This window comes from Coffea arabica, chromosome 10c (assembly GCF_036785885.1).
Source record: "Coffea arabica cultivar ET-39 chromosome 10c, Coffea Arabica ET-39 HiFi, whole genome shotgun sequence".
In the NCBI taxonomy this organism is placed as follows: Eukaryota; Viridiplantae; Streptophyta; class Magnoliopsida; order Gentianales; family Rubiaceae; genus Coffea; species Coffea arabica.
The window spans coordinates 21,423,156-21,440,444 of NC_092329.1; the positions used below are offsets into that span (position 1 = coordinate 21,423,156).

General features: G+C 36.3%; 2 long non-coding RNA genes across 2 annotated transcripts; both read left to right on the forward strand.

Annotated features, from left to right (window-relative positions):
* The first annotated feature begins 1,904 nt into the window (after positions 1–1,904).
* Positions 1,905–6,451, forward strand: LOC140016223 (uncharacterized). The gene is made up of 3 exons (XR_011822565.1): positions 1,905–2,250; positions 4,413–4,493; positions 5,671–6,451. It is a non-coding gene; the product is annotated as an uncharacterized lncRNA (long non-coding RNA).
* A 2,183-nt stretch (positions 6,452–8,634) lies between these two features.
* On the forward strand, positions 8,635–12,642 carry LOC140015580 (uncharacterized). The gene is made up of 3 exons (XR_011822225.1): positions 8,635–8,986; positions 11,149–11,229; positions 12,407–12,642. It is a non-coding gene; the product is annotated as an uncharacterized lncRNA (long non-coding RNA).
* Positions 12,643–17,289: the final 4,647 nt, after the last annotated feature.

Here is a 17,289-nt window from a genome sequence, read left to right on the forward strand (position 1 = left end):
AAAACCCCTAAACCCTCACCTCAAAGGTGAGGATGAAGGGTTGGTTCCCCCCTCCAAATCTCAGCCCTCAATCTGCCAAAGAATGGCAAATGTTTTACGCCGCTGCATGCGGTTTCTCTTTTTTTTTTTTTTTTTTTGAAACGTGATTTAATAAAAAATGATAATAATAATAATAATAATAAAATTAAGTAAGAAAACAACAATTTAATTAACATCGAATAACGGTAAATAAACTAGAAACAATAAACAACAAAGTTGCAAATTCCATTTTTCATTTTCATCATTTTTCTCTTTTTTCTTCTTTTTTTCCTTTTTTTTTCAAAATAAATTAACAAAAATAAACCAAAATGCCAAAAGATTGAATTTGAACGTATTTTTGTGAACAATTTTCCCCCTTTTTTTTCTTTTTTATGATTTTTCTTTTTTTCTCTTTTTTTTAAGAAATTCTATGCTAAAACTTAAAAATAAAAATAAAACTAGAACTAAAAACTAACAATCGAATAAAACTAACATGATAAATAAAAAACTAAAAAATAAACAGTAAATGAAATTACACCAAAAATTTGGTGTCTACAACACTTATTTAGACTAAGTCCATGTCTCAAAAGAGAACTTTAATCACTCAAAAGTTCAGGATCAAAAGTGAGGATTTATTAACACAAAAGAAATTTATTCCTCCATGAAATTGAGTTTAAAATGATCAATCAATTTCAAAGGATAGACTGAGTTATAGTAATTACAGTTTTGTGTGATTTGCAAACCTGTTTTGGTCATTCTGGTTTAGTATTTGGCATTTTTTACCTAGTTAAACTAGGAACTGGATTGAGTGACCTTCTACATTGTTGTAGCCCTGTTTCATAGCTTCGAAACGGTGGGTCTTACACCCCCATCCGATAATCGTAGTGAAATTGACGCCATTACCGCAAAGTAAGGACAAAACAGTTTTATTTTCAGGGCCAAGGCTAAAGCCATTGTTTGAATTTCTGGTTTGCTATAATGCTTGTATATGCTTATGAAACCCTATTGGGGTTGTGATTGGCATTGGTTTATGACTCGTTATTGAGTCTCATTGTACTTGCTTATGTGTTCTAGGGCGTGACGGTGGTTCACGACATTCCCCTGATGGAAGTGCTTGACATAGCACTTAATTGCTTAGTGAGTATACTACTCACTTACTTGTTATAATGTGACTTTGTTCCATGTGTATTTGATACCTTGAAGGCTTAATTGGTTATTGGAATTGGGGGTTTTCTATGGTTGATTATTGAGCTTCTAATTGACTATAATTGAGGGGTATTGTGACCCTAATGAAGTATATTAAATGGCTTATGAATTGTTTGGGTGCTTGTGGTTGTGTTGGATGGCTTTTAATGATTGTCTTGTAGGTTGGAAAAGCTGAAATTTTAGGGGAAATTGTGAGGACTCACAAAATTTACTTATTTAATCTCCTATTTCTAGCTTATTTAATTATTTATTTGGTCTTTTACTCCGAATATTATTTTCTAAGCTCTTGAGACCTAATTACATGGAAATATAGTTTCATTATATTTTTAAAATGACTTGTTTCAAAAATTAATTTTCGGAAGCTCGTTTTGTAAAAATAGTGAACACGTCTTTGGAAATCTTGATCGATTGAGAGTACAATAGGTTTGAAATATTGGAGACATGTACAATGGACCTAAATTAGGCATTTTAATGTTTAAATACTCAAGTGATAGTTATTAGTACTATCGTTATAAGAATTTCTCGGAAGTTTCGCGTTATTGCGCTTAAATTGGAGATACGCGTTTTCACACGCGCAATTTAAATTGAGGAACTTTAGACCCTTATTTTGGGACAATTAAGAGTGAATAATATTTATATGAATATAAATGCATTAGAAGTTTAGTACACTAGTGAAACAAACGCGAGAGGAATCGAGCACAAAACGCGCGCGTGCGCGCACTTTTTGCGGTTGACTTTTGTGCACCCAATCCTTAGTCATTAAGCTTCCTTTGGAAGCCTCATTTCAGACCACAATTTCTCTCTCTTGCTCCCTCATCTGGCCGAACAACAAAGCAAGAAAAACAGCTCAAGAGTTCTTCCAATTCCTCCATCAAATCTTCACCAAACCTCTTCCAATTCACTCCAAATTCGAACTACACTTAGCTTAACACTTGAGGAGTATTTTGAGCTGCAAAAGGGAGCTGAAAAGCCACGGTTTTCTGGAGCAAAGAGTGACCAAAATTTCTGATCTAATCATCCAAGAAGGTAGCAAATCATCCAACCCATAGATCTTAGTTTTTGTAAGATTTATTGCACATATAAGGTTATATAATCATGTGGGTAGCCTTGTTTATGGTATAAAATGTGAAAGTGGGCTCTATGAACTCCCACTCTTGGGTTGTTGCTGATTTGATGTTGGATGATGAAATTAATGGTGGTTTAGTGCTTATATTAGTAGATTAATGTTGTATTGTTGGTAGAAAATCAAAGGAGGTGCTTGGAGCAAAAGTGACCGTTTTACCCCTGCCTTGTCCGACCATTTTCGTGCCAGATTTTGAGATTCTAATGAATTGATTATGTTGTTTATCTATTATTGTAAGTGTGTACAAAATTTCATTGAAAAATAACATGATTTGGTTGGTCAAATGAGTTGATTTCCAAAGTTAGCAAAACTGGAAAATGAATCCCGTATTGCCCAGGCAGTCATTTTGTAACGGCCATAACTCTTTGTTCCGATGTCGAAATCAAGTGCCGTTTGTGGCATTGGAAACTAGACATTCCTAGCTTTCTATCGGTACCAATTTCACATTCTGGTTCCACTTGAGTGAGCCACACCATTCGATTGAATATCACTGTCCTGTTTCGTTGCTCTCCAGGAGACAGGACAGAAATTGCTACTTGATGCTCAAAAACGAGCTATTTGTGAATGGAATTTGAAAATGGTTTCTTCTGAGAAAATTCAGCTTTAGAAGAGAGCTTTCCAACGCCATCAACCACGCCCAATTCCAAGTTGAATGGAGTGAGTTGTGGCCAAAGTTTGAAACTGCTACAGTGATAGAATTTTCCACTTGGACAGATTTGTAACTAACAATGATTTGGGACTTGTTGTTTTGGAAACTTTGATGTCCGACATCTACCAAACTTTAGATTAGATGTTCCTTGGACTTTGTTTCACAAATAAACCAGATTTGGGTTGGTTGCTTTGGACAAAATGTTTAAAAAGGAAAGAAGAGCTAGAAGACAGTTTTACCTTGGGAAATTTCCTGAACTTTGATGGTTTAGTTAACTACCTTCCCGTGTGAATTTTCAAATGAAATTTGATAGAAGAGTAATCCTCATATGGAGGTTTAATTGTACAAAATTTGGTAATATTCTAAGACCATTTTGATATGCAAATGATGTCACAAAATTCGCTCATCGAATCTGGAAAACTTTTCGTTTTCTCTTAGCCAAATGGTCAAATCTGATTTGGAGAGTTTTATTTCTAGAATTTGGATGTCAATGGTCTTTAAATTGCTCAGTGGATGTTTATGAACTCTTGGTTTCAATAATGGAGAGATTTGGAACTGATTTCATGGTACAAAAAGTTTGTAAACGAAAGAAAAGTGAGAAGGTAGTTTAGCCTTGAAACTCTTCATAAACTTTGGTTGTTTTAATGACTACCTTACCGTGAGAGTTTTTGTACGAAACTTAGTAGAAATGTTGTTCACACATGGAAGATTTAGTGTACCAAGTTTGATGTATTTCTAATGCCAACTTGATGACCAAATGATATTTCGAATCTAGTTTTAAACCTGGAAAATAGCCCAACAGTCTTAACTTTTTCAGCAACTTGGAGGTACTATATCTTGGTGCTCGAAACTCCATTTCTCGTTCCGCTTGTTTTGTTATACTCTTGGATTGCAACACTAATTGATTTCCAAATTTCAAAGGTTAGTTCAAAACAAGTGAATTTTGCCGAATTTCTAAAGTTGGCCAAAAACCAACTTAAATCTGTCTTGGTAATTCAAGTTACCAACTTTGAGCCAAAATTTGAGTGCCTTTCACTTACATTCGTGGAAAAGTGTCTTCTAAGAACTTTTAGTACTTTGAAAGAGGATTCCAACAGTACCAAGTTTTCCAATTTTGGACTTGTGGAGAGTGAAATATGATTTTTCAAATATTGCTTGTTAAATCTGGAATTTTCTAACTTAAAGGAAACTAAGGGTTTCAAACCCTCCATTTTCCTTCAATATCATTTGATCGTTTTACATTTGATTTCAAAGATGGAAATCAGATTTGTCTTGTATTTTAAAACCCACTTTTGAACCTCGAGTTACACGAACTCTTAGACTCGTCTCTGCGTTAATTTCTTAGATTGTACTAGTGTACAATTTTCCTCGATAATTAGAATGATTTTGAGTGGTAGTTGATTATTGTTTGCTCAGGCACTCGAGGGAATCTCCCAGAGGAACTCGGAGCGGACACCTAAGACGCTTGTTTAAGAACTACTCGCTTGTTTTGACTAGGTGAGTGTTCCATATAGGAATACGTAATTGGAATAAGTCTATGACATGCTTAACCCATGGTCATTAAGTATTTACCACACTCATGCACATTTGAATAATGTATACTTGAATTACTCGACATGAAACACCTGAAGTAGGTATATTTGAACTATTCGATATGAAATGCTTAAAGAGCATACTTATGTGATTACTTGAAATACTAGATATGAAATGTTTGGAGAGCATATTTTCATGATGTGTTTAAATGATTAATTATGCTATGACAGCATAAGTCGGTTGGAGTAAATCTCCTCGACTCTTACGTGGTGAAAGTGAAAAACGGCCAATGGCGGCCTATTGAAATGACATATGTCTACCAATTAACCGTAATTACTACCGTTAACCGTTTACCGTTTACCGTTAACCGTGTTTACTTACCGTTTTCTAATCTATTTGGTTACTTGCTTACTTGGTTATCTGCTTACGTGATCACCAACTTACTTGGTTACTTGACCACCTGATTACTTCATTATCATGAATCACATGTTATATGAAGCTGTCCATCATTATTAGGCGAGTGTGTACTTTACCTCACTCGACCTACTCAAATGATGAATTTTACCTTTTGTCGAATTACTTGGTTACCTGTGCATGTTGTAAGCTCTAAGCTGAACTTGGGCCCTGCCCTTGGTTACTGACCTACTCGAGCCAGGACTGGGCTCGGTCGGGTAGGTTGGAACCCTGGGCCACCGTTTCGGTATACTCGAGTATTACCACTGGAGGGATAAGGCGATGGCCAGACCGTACCGTGGGGATCAGAAGTCATAAGGTGCAGATGACCGACAGAATTCCACTGGAACACCGTATCCTACCGTATATGTTTACCTTGTATCATGATAATTGTTTCATGCTAAAATGTCAACATGAAATCCTGAACTATGCCTGTGATACGCTCCATACCTGTTACCTGACCAATGTACTTATATCATGATACCTGTCTCATGATAAATGTCTCATACCATGATAAATGTCTCAAATTACTCGTACAATGATTATCACCTCATGATAACACGCCATTGTGTAACATTGAACCATGCATATGATATGCCCAACTTACTTGATTTATTTGAACTGTTAGAGTGTCTTGGAACCTCACTGGGCTGTGTAGCTCATCCCACGTTGTGGTTTTCTTTTACAGGGTTCGAGACCAAGGGTGCTCGTGAGTAGTACTAGATTGTTTTCTTTTGAAAACTTTAAGTTATATTATAACGGATGGCTATTGTACCCTTTTCCGTTGGGTTGTATTTAAGCTTGGAAGCTGCATAATTGTAAGTGTGAGATATTTGGAGTACTTTAATTATGTATTGAAGTTACTTAAAGTATTTCGAGCTTTTGAATGATGGATTGTAGTGAGTCCTGGCGAGAGCTGGGCAGGCGTCCCGCGGATACCCTTTGGTTCGCCTTAGGGAGAAGTGGGGGCGTTACAATTGGTATCAGAGCTTAGGCTTCAGATTTTGTAGTGTATCCTAGGCTTAAATGTTTAGGATGCCGGACTGTGGGACTATTCTGAAAGTTAAATGATTGCTTGTAGTGATGAAATTTAGAGCCACTTCACGTGGTCTCTACAAAGGAGCAAGATAGGGCCAAGTGGTGTTTGGTCCTTACTATGTGATTAAGTAAAGACTTAAGTGCCCTTCTAGAAATGTAAGTTGTGAATCATGAATGTTATAGGTTGTAAAACCTTTATCTTGATAATTGGAGGGAATTTGATATGTATGTTGGGTAGGAATCTCGAATGTGGTGATTTACTCTTGGGACCGGCCGGCTCGAGATGTGAATTATCCTATTTTGGATTCTTGAACCCGAGTACTTGGGAGTGGAAAGCAACCATAGGGACTTTATATCTCCATTTGTGGGGAATAAGAATGAATCGATATTTCATGTGAATGGTTACAGGAAACCAATAATTGTTTGGTTAAGATGGTACAATAATTAAGAGTGAAAGATGAAAAATATCGTAACCCAAAAGATCCTTGTGTTGGGATTGAAATCGAGCATGTTAGGGAACGAGAATCGTCTAGTTCCAATTAATCTAGTGAATCTCTACTGGTGATCTTTCATAGTGAGACGATGGGAGTAGAACTTAAGAGTTTGCGCCTTGGAGATGAATGTACTTGTGATAATCACTTGTTTATTTTTGTTATTGACTTTGACTTGGCATGAACTTTACTTGGCCATAATTTGTGTTATGATTTAATGAACTCTAGTTTGTGTTTACTTGCATAGTGATAATGTTATTTGTGAAAGTGTCTTCATCCTCTTTAAATGTTGCTACTGGTATATGAGTGTAGTTCAATTTTAACTAAGTGTGAGGGTTATGCATGTGCGTATAGATTAGTTGTGGACATGGAAACTAGAGGACAACGAAAGGGACGTCAACCTAGACAACCCCGAAATGAAAGAGTAGCTAATGGGTCCGATATTGATCAAAACGTTGAGCTAAGTGCTGGGAGAGGAAATGACCAGATAGGACAAGTTTTAACTCGCATGACGGATATCCTAGAGCTCTTGGTAGCTCAACAAGGTCAAGGTGTTGGACAAGGAAACCAACGTGGAAACCAAGAGATAGGGGAGGATCGAGCTTTAGAGCGGTTTCAGAAATTCTCTCCGCCCAAGTTTGCTGGAGGGCCTGATCCAGAGGTGGCTGAGAATTGGTTAGAAAATATAAGAAATATATTCGATGCCTTGGATTACACAGAGGAGAGACAAGTCATATTTGCTGTATTTCAACTTGAAGGAGCAGCCCGAGCATGGTGGAATGTTATAAGAAACAAGTGGGAAAGAGATCAAACTCCGAGAATTTGGATAAACTTCGTGCGTGAATTTAATGAGAAATTTCTTCCTCCACTTGTCCAAGAAAAGAGAGAAGATGATTTTATAAAGCTTCGTCAAGGAACTTTAAGCGTAGCTGAGTATGAAACACGCTTTACGAAGTTATCTACATATGCCCCAGAATTGGTGGCTACTGAACGGAAGAGAATAAGACGGTTTATCCAAGGATTAGATTTGGAAATCCAAGATGCCCTTGCCGCAGCACAGGTTGAAACATTTAGTGACGCTCTTGAAAAAGCGCAAAGGGTAGAAAGCACAAAATCTCAACTGAGAGCTTTTCAAAAAAGGAAAAGAGATACATCTGACAGTACACTAGGAAAAAATGGACCACCACCCAAAGTTAGAAAAGAAGTGGATGAAGTAGGACTGTTACTTCCTGCACCACTCATGATAAAGGAACCAAAAGGAACTATGTCACGAGGGACTTCAGTAGGACAAACACGATCAAAGAAAACCTCGCAAGCAAGTCAGGTCACAACACCTCGTCCGACTTGTGGATATTGTGGAAGGACGAATCACACTGAAGAAAACTGTTGGCTAAAGGGACGAAAGTGTATGGGATGTGGGAGTACCAATCATAAAGTTCATGACTGTCCAAGGAGGTATCCACGAGAAACTACTGCTCAACAAGGAAATGGAACTGTTCCTCGACAAGTCAATGGAAGGAGAAACCGACCAATGGCATCTGAAAGAACGCATGACATGAACACACCACACGGTTCAGAGTTGTCTGAGATTACAGAAGGTATGAATTTCGAGGACGAAATTCTTTTAAGGAGGGGAGGTTGTGAGGACTCACAAAATTTACTTATTTAATCTCCTATTTCTAGCTTATTTAATTATTTATTTGGTCTTTTACTCCGAATATTATTTTCTAAGCTCTTGAGACCTAATTACATGGAAATATAGTTTCATTATATTTTTAAAATGACTTGTTTCAAAAATTAATTTTCGGAAGCTCGTTTTGTAAAAATAGTGAACACGTCTTTGGAAATCTTGATCGATTGAGAGTACAATAGGTTTGAAATATTGGAGACATGTACAATGGACCTAAATTAGGCATTTTAATGTTTAAATACTCAAGTGATAGTTATTAGTACTATCGTTATAAGAATTTCTCGGAAGTTTCGCGTTATTGCGCTTAAATTGGAGATACGCGTTTTCACACGCGCAATTTAAATTGAGGAACTTTAGACCCTTATTTTGGGACAATTAAGAGTGAATAATATTTATATGAATATAAATGCATTAGAAGTTTAGTACACTAGTGAAACAAACGCGAGAGGAATCGAGCACAAAACGCGCGCGTGCGCGCACTTTTTGCGGTTGACTTTTGTGCACCCAATCCTTAGTCATTAAGCTTCCTTTGGAAGCCTCATTTCAGACCACAATTTCTCTCTCTTGCTCCCTCATCTGGCCGAACAACAAAGCAAGAAAAACAGCTCAAGAGTTCTTCCAATTCCTCCATCAAATCTTCACCAAACCTCTTCCAATTCACTCCAAATTCGAACTACACTTAGCTTAACACTTGAGGAGTATTTTGAGCTGCAAAAGGGAGCTGAAAAGCCACGGTTTTCTGGAGCAAAGAGTGACCAAAATTTCTGATCTAATCATCCAAGAAGGTAGCAAATCATCCAACCCATAGATCTTAGTTTTTGTAAGATTTATTGCACATATAAGGTTATATAATCATGTGGGTAGCCTTGTTTATGGTATAAAATGTGAAAGTGGGCTCTATGAACTCCCACTCTTGGGTTGTTGCTGATTTGATGTTGGATGATGAAATTAATGGTGGTTTAGTGCTTATATTAGTAGATTAATGTTGTATTGTTGGTAGAAAATCAAAGGAGGTGCTTGGAGCAAAAGTGACCGTTTTACCCCTGCCTTGTCCGACCATTTTCGTGCCAGATTTTGAGATTCTAATGAATTGATTATGTTGTTTATCTATTATTGTAAGTGTGTACAAAATTTCATTGAAAAATAACATGATTTGGTTGGTCAAATGAGTTGATTTCCAAAGTTAGCAAAACTGGAAAATGAATCCCGTATTGCCCAGGCAGTCATTTTGTAACGGCCATAACTCTTTGTTCCGATGTCGAAATCAAGTGCCGTTTGCGGCATTGGAAACTAGACATTCCTAGCTTTCTATCGGTACCAATTTCACATTCTGGTTCCACTTGAGTGAGCCACACCATTCGATTGAATATCACTGTCCTGTTTCGTTGCTCTCCAGGAGACAGGACAGAAATTGCTACTTGATGCTCAAAAACGAGCTATTTGTGAATGGAATTTGAAAATGGTTTCTTCTGAGAAAATTCAGCTTTAGAAGAGAGCTTTCCAACGCCATCAACCACGCCCAATTCCAAGTTGAATGGAGTGAGTTGTGGCCAAAGTTTGAAACTGCTACAGTGATAGAATTTTCCACTTGGACAGATTTGTAACTAACAATGATTTGGGACTTGTTGTTTTGGAAACTTTGATGTCCGACATCTACCAAACTTTAGATTAGATGTTCCTTGGACTTTGTTTCACAAATAAACCAGATTTGGGTTGGTTGCTTTGGACAAAATGTTTAAAAAGGAAAGAAGAGCTAGAAGACAGTTTTACCTTGGGAAATTTCCTGAACTTTGATGGTTTAGTTAACTACCTTCCCGTGTGAATTTTCAAATGAAATTTGATAGAAGAGTAATCCTCATATGGAGGTTTAATTGTACAAAATTTGGTAATATTCTAAGACCATTTTGATATGCAAATGATGTCACAAAATTCGCTCATCGAATCTGGAAAACTTTTCGTTTTCTCTTAGCCAAATGGTCAAATCTGATTTGGAGAGTTTTATTTCTAGAATTTGGATGTCAATGGTCTTTAAATTGCTCAGTGGATGTTTATGAACTCTTGGTTTCAATAATGGAGAGATTTGGAACTGATTTCATGGTACAAAAAGTTTGTAAACGAAAGAAAAGTGAGAAGGTAGTTTAGCCTTGAAACTCTTCATAAACTTTGGTTGTTTTAATGACTACCTTACCGTGAGAGTTTTTGTACGAAACTTAGTAGAAATGTTGTTCACACATGGAAGATTTAGTGTACCAAGTTTGATGTATTTCTAATGCCAACTTGATGACCAAATGATATTTCGAATCTAGTTTTAAACCTGGAAAATAGCCCAACAGTCTTAACTTTTTCAGCAACTTGGAGGTACTATATCTTGGTGCTCGAAACTCCATTTCTCGTTCCGCTTGTTTTGTTATACTCTTGGATTGCAACACTAATTGATTTCCAAATTTCAAAGGTTAGTTCAAAACAAGTGAATTTTGCCGAATTTCTAAAGTTGGCCAAAAACCAACTTAAATCTGTCTTGGTAATTCAAGTTACCAACTTTGAGCCAAAATTTGAGTGCCTTTCACTTACATTCGTGGAAAAGTGTCTTCTAAGAACTTTTAGTACTTTGAAAGAGGATTCCAACAGTACCAAGTTTTCCAATTTTGGACTTGTGGAGAGTGAAATATGATTTTTCAAATATTGCTTGTTAAATCTGGAATTTTCTAACTTAAAGGAAACTAAGGGTTTCAAACCCTCCATTTTCCTTCAATATCATTTGATCGTTTTACATTTGATTTCAAAGATGGAAATCAGATTTGTCTTGTATTTTAAAACCCACTTTTGAACCTCGAGTTACACGAACTCTTAGACTCGTCTCTGCGTTAATTTCTTAGATTGTACTAGTGTACAATTTTCCTCGATAATTAGAATGATTTTGAGTGGTAGTTGATTATTGTTTGCTCAGGCACTCGAGGGAATCTCCCAGAGGAACTCGGAGCGGACACCTAAGACGCTTGTTTAAGAACTACTCGCTTGTTTTGACTAGGTGAGTGTTCCATATAGGAATACGTAATTGGAATAAGTCTATGACATGCTTAACCCATGGTCATTAAGTATTTACCACACTCATGCACATTTGAATAATGTATACTTGAATTACTCGACATGAAACACCTGAAGTAGGTATATTTGAACTATTCGATATGAAATGCTTAAAGAGCATACTTATGTGATTACTTGAAATACTAGATATGAAATGTTTGGAGAGCATATTTTCATGATGTGTTTAAATGATTAATTATGCTATGACAGCATAAGTCGGTTGGAGTAAATCTCCTCGACTCTTACGTGGTGAAAGTGAAAAACGGCCAATGGCGGCCTATTGAAATGACATATGTCTACCAATTAACCGTAATTACTACCGTTAACCGTTTACCGTTTACCGTTAACCGTGTTTACTTACCATTTTCTAATCTATTTGGTTACTTGCTTACTTGGTTATCTGCTTACGTGATCACCAACTTACTTGGTTACTTGACCACCTGATTACTTCATTATCATGAATCACATGTTATATGAAGCTGTCCATCATTATTAGGCGAGTGTGTACTTTACCTCACTCGACCTACTCAAATGATGAATTTTACCTTTTGTCGAATTACTTGGTTACCTGTGCATGTTGTAAGCTCTAAGCTGAACTTGGGCCCTGCCCTTGGTTACTGACCTACTCGAGCCAGGACTGGGCTCGGTCGGGTAGGTTGGAACCCTGGGCCACCGTTTCGGTATACTCGAGTATTACCACTGGAGGGATAAGGCGATGGCCAGACCGTACCGTGGGGATCAGAAGTCATAAGGTGCAGATGACCGACAGAATTCCACTGGAACACCGTATCCTACCGTATATGTTTACCTTGTATCATGATAATTGTTTCATGCTAAAATGTCAACATGAAATCCTGAACTATGCCTGTGATACGCTCCATACCTGTTACCTGACCAATGTACTTATATAATGATACCTGTCTCATGATAAATGTCTCATACCATGATAAATGTCTCAAATTACTCGTACAATGATTATCACCTCATGATAACACGCCATTGTGTAACATTGAACCATGCATATGATATGCCCAACTTACTTGATTTATTTGAACTGTTAGAGTGTCTTGGAACCTCACTGGGCTGTGTAGCTCATCCCACGTTGTGGTTTTCTTTTACAGGGTTCGAGACCAAGGGTGCTCATGAGTAGTACTAGATTGTTTTCTTTTGAAAACTTTAAGTTATATTATAACGGATGGCTATTGTACCCTTTTCCGTTGGGTTGTATTTAAGCTTGGAAGCTGCATAATTGTAAGTGTGAGATATTTGGAGTACTTTAATTATGTATTGAAGTTACTTAAAGTATTTCGAGCTTTTGAATGATGGATTGTAGTGAGTCCTGGCGAGAGCTGGGCAGGCGTCCCGCGGATACCCTTTGGTTCGCCTTGGGGAGAAGTGGGGGCGTTACACCACTAACTTCTTTGGTACGCCTGCCAAAGAAAAACCGTGAGAGCAGCCTCCTTTCCTAGCTTGAAGTGCTCTCCAAGTGTTTAGCAAGGCGTGGTTAAAATTTGAGGTGATTTGGTGAGGATTAGTGAAGATTTGATGGAGGAAAATTGAAGAACTTTGTGTTCTTCCTCTTGAAGTTATGCACGGCTGTTTAGAGGAAAAAGAAAGAGTTGCACGGCTATTTGAGGTGAGAAAGTGAAGAGTTTTGATATGGTGTGATACTCCCATGAGAAGCCTAAGAATGTGTGGCCCAAAATGCTTCAAAAGTCAACTCTCCTTCGCGCGCGTTTTGTGCTCGATTTCTCTTGCGTTTGTTTCACTAGTGCACTAAACCTCTAATGCACTTGTATCCATATTAATATTATTCACTCTTAATTGTCCCAAAATAAGGGTCTAAATTCCCTCAATTAAATCGCGCATGTGGAACGCGTATTTCCGATTTAAGCGCGATAGAGTGAAACCTCCAAGAAATTTTTATAACGATGGTACTAATAACTATCACTTAAATACTTAAACATAAAAATATCTATTTTAAAACCATTGTACAGGCCTCTAATTTTTCCAAGCTTATTACACCACAAATCAGCTATAATCTCCAAACGTGTATTCATTATTTTCACTTAACGAGCTTCCAAAAATTGAATTTTGAAACAAGTCACTTTAAAAATATAATGAAGCTATAGTTCTATGTATTTAGGTCTAAAGAGGTTAGAAAATAATATTCAGGGTAATTGGCCAAATAAATAATTAAATGAGCTTGAATTAGGAGTTTAAAATAGATGAATTTTGTGAGAGTTTTTACATGAGTCTTGTATTACTTTCTCAAATCTCCAATAAATTTGTATCAGCGCGTCTTTCAGAAAATTATCGACATGCAAGCGGTATACACTTACTTAGAACTTATTCACCTTTAATTCCTCAATTAGTCTTTCTTAATCTACTATTGATCATTCTTAACTCCCCAAGATAAATGCACTCTCGAATAGAATATCACCTTGAAACACATGTACTCATTATTTCTCATTTAAACGAACCTTCGAAAATTAAATTTGCTAACGGGACGTTTTAGAAACATAAGGAAGATATTGTTCCATATGAATGGACTTAGAATGGTTGAAATAAATTATTTGGAGAAAACAGGTGAATAAATATTTAAATAAACCAATAATATTCGATAAAAATAAGAATTTTTTTCGGGTCCTCACAAAAACCTTTTATGATACAACCAATAGTCTTCATTTGAAACTTTAAGGCATTTAAAACTAAAGGAATCAACATTTTCAAGAATAACTACATAGATGTCATTTATTTTTTTTCCTTTGAAGATAATATTAAACTTTGAGTCAAGAACAAGACATTCATGCTTTCTGAACAACACAAACGGATTTTTATCACACAATTAACTAACACTTAGCAAATTATAACTCAAATTTCAACTAGAAAAACATTGTGAACAAAAGTTTGACCATTCTTACCAACATCTCCTACTCCAATTGTTTTGCCTTTGTTATCATCTCCAAATGTCACATTTTCACTTGATTTTGGCTTCAATTTGATGAATTGTGATGGATCACCGGTCATGTGTCTTGAACATCCACTATCTATGAACCATTTTGATTCCTTAATGATGTTTATCAAGTTCACCTATACAAAAGTTTACAAGATAATATTTGGTACCCTTTACTTTTTGGGTCCTTGAGAGTTAGCATTATGTCTAACTATTCATATGCATTTCATGCCATTTCTCATATTTTTTCTTACATAGCAATTACTCTTCATGTAACCAATTTGACAACAAAAAGTACACATAGTCAGCGAATTCAGGTTTAACAAATCTAACTTGTCTTCTCTTATAAATGGTAAATTCGTTTGCACTAGAATTCAACATTTTCTCATGAATGCCAAAATGAGGTTTTGAATCATTCCTTTGAAAACAGTTTTGTTTCTTGTATTGAAGCAACTCATTTAGACAATTCATTCTTCTTTTCAGGTCACTTTGTTCCTTTTTGAACAAATCACAAAGTTTTATTTTTCTATCAAACTCAAAATGTAAAACAGTCTCATTTTTTTTGAAGTAGTTATTTTCAGCTTTTAACTTTTTGTTTCGTTGAAAAAGATTTACATTATCTTGAAGCAAAAAACTAATTTTTTGTTTTAACTCCTTGTTTCTAACATAAGATTCTTTCAAACTATCATGCAGTCTCTCAATGAAAGATTCAATGTCATCGTCAAATTCATCATCACTAACAGGTTGAGAATTGCAAGTAGTTACCTCATCATCGTCGATGGCCGTGAAAGCCATATGCGCTGATTCTTCTTCCTCTTCAACATCACCATCTGAGTTGCAATCATTCCATGTGATTTGAAAGTTGTTGAATTTTTGTTTTTGTTCAGGTTTTCCCTCTTTCTTCTTCTTCATTGGGCACTCGCTCATGTAGTATCCAAGCTGGCCGCATTCAAAGCATTTGTCAGGTTGTTCTTTGTTGGCCTTTTACTTTCCTTTGCTTCTTGCATTGTTGGACTGATTTGGAAATGAATTGCTAGGTCCTCCTTTTATGAATCTCTTTTTGTTGAGGATTCTTTTGAAACTTCTTATGATGAGAGCAAGATCATTGTCATCAACTTTCACATCTTTTCCATCCAAGGAAGCCGAGTCATCTTCATCTTGAGATGCTTTTAAAGCAATACTCCTTCTTGCCTTTGCATCCTATTCCTGTTGTACCTTAGTCTTAACTTTTAGCTCATAAGAGATTAGAGAATTGATAAGAGATTCAATAGGCATAAAATTCAAATATTTAGCCTCCTCAATGGCAGTCACCTTACTTTCCCAATCTTTGGACAAGGCGTTCAAGATTTTTCTGTTTTTCTCACCTAGGGAGTATTTCTTTTCCAGCACCTCTAAATCCTTAATGAGATTATTGAATTTACAATACATCTTGTCAATATTTTTATGAGCTTCCATCTTAAATGATTCATTCTTGGTAACTGGGATAGATTTCTTTTATTCTCTTACATTCTCACTCCCTTCATGAATTTCTCTCAATTTACCCAAATCTCTTTAGCAGACCTACAATTTTTGATCCTAATAAATTCATTTGAATCTAAAGCACTATACAACACATTCATAGTCTTGGCATTCAAGGTAAGGTGGGTTCTATCATCACCAGTCAATTCATTTCTGATTTTTGATCTTGGTCTATGAGTAACTTTATCTATTATGGAGGCATCATATGGACCTTCAATAACAATAAACCATAGTTCAATATCAATAGATTGCAAGAAGATAATCATTCTTTTCTTCTAACTCACATAATTGGATTTATTAAATAATGGGAGTCTACTGACAGATTGTCCTTTAAAAAACATGGCATTATTGGTTGTCATTTTACTCCAAAGCTGTTTGAGTTTAATCTCAAGGAGATCAATCTCTGATAGCAATTGTAAAGATCGAAGACAACCTAAGAAGGTGGTGAATTAGGTAAATTAAAAACTAATCAGGTTAAGAGACACTTTTTGGTTCAAAATGAAATTTACCCTATTTTCTAGATGACCACTCAATGGAACAGTTAATATGAAAGCAAGATTGCTTGTGAATAGAAGAGATGAGCAATTTATGTTTGCAAGATAGTAAGTAATAGGGAAGGAATAGCATGCCAAACTCCAAACTCCTCTTGAGCTTGAATATGTGACACCCCCACTTCTCTCAAGGGTGAACCCAAGGGTATCGACAGGACGCCTACCCAAATCTCACTAGGACCTGATACAATTTCAATTCAAATTTAAGAGAAATAACCGAATAATAAAAGTCGAAAGCATAAAGAAAAGTCGCTTCCTTAATTAGTATTCAATTCTTACATATCTAGATACCAAGTACATCACTTTCTCCAAAATATACAAATTTCAAAAGTCATTTAATCAATTACATTCAAAATCCTAATCAAAAGTGCATCAAATCGGCTGCTCCATAAATCCTTCCATTTCGGCTCCTGTTAAGGAAAACAAATCTAATAGGGTGAGCGAATACTTGTGAGGCCAAGAAACACACATGCAAACACATAGTCCAAGTAGCGACAACATTTTTACACTAAGTAAAGCTATAAAGTTCGAGTAATTAACATTTTAAGTAAGAAAAGTAAACAGAAACAATTCAAGAATACTGTAACTCTCAGGAGCTAAATTTCACGTAGTCGAGTCAATGTCTTGATCAAATTCCATGTTGACACTCCGTCAACCACATAAGTATCAAATCCTATAGATATACCACTTTCTTCGAATCTCGTCACCATTACATCCCCTTTCGGTCCCGCTCATCAAGGTTTTGATATTACTCGAGTATATCATGGCAATACTACGCGAGTATTCCAAACAAGATCTCTCCAATAGATCAAATTTCGTATTTGCTCATGGTTTACTAAGCTCCTCGACCAATCCTATGCTAGCTCGATTCGCAGAGTTAGCCAACGAGTTTGGACGTCCCCCGAATACGAATATAAGTCGAGGAGGTTCACTGCGCTTGACAACACAACATGCACAATGATTACGAGTATAATAGTCG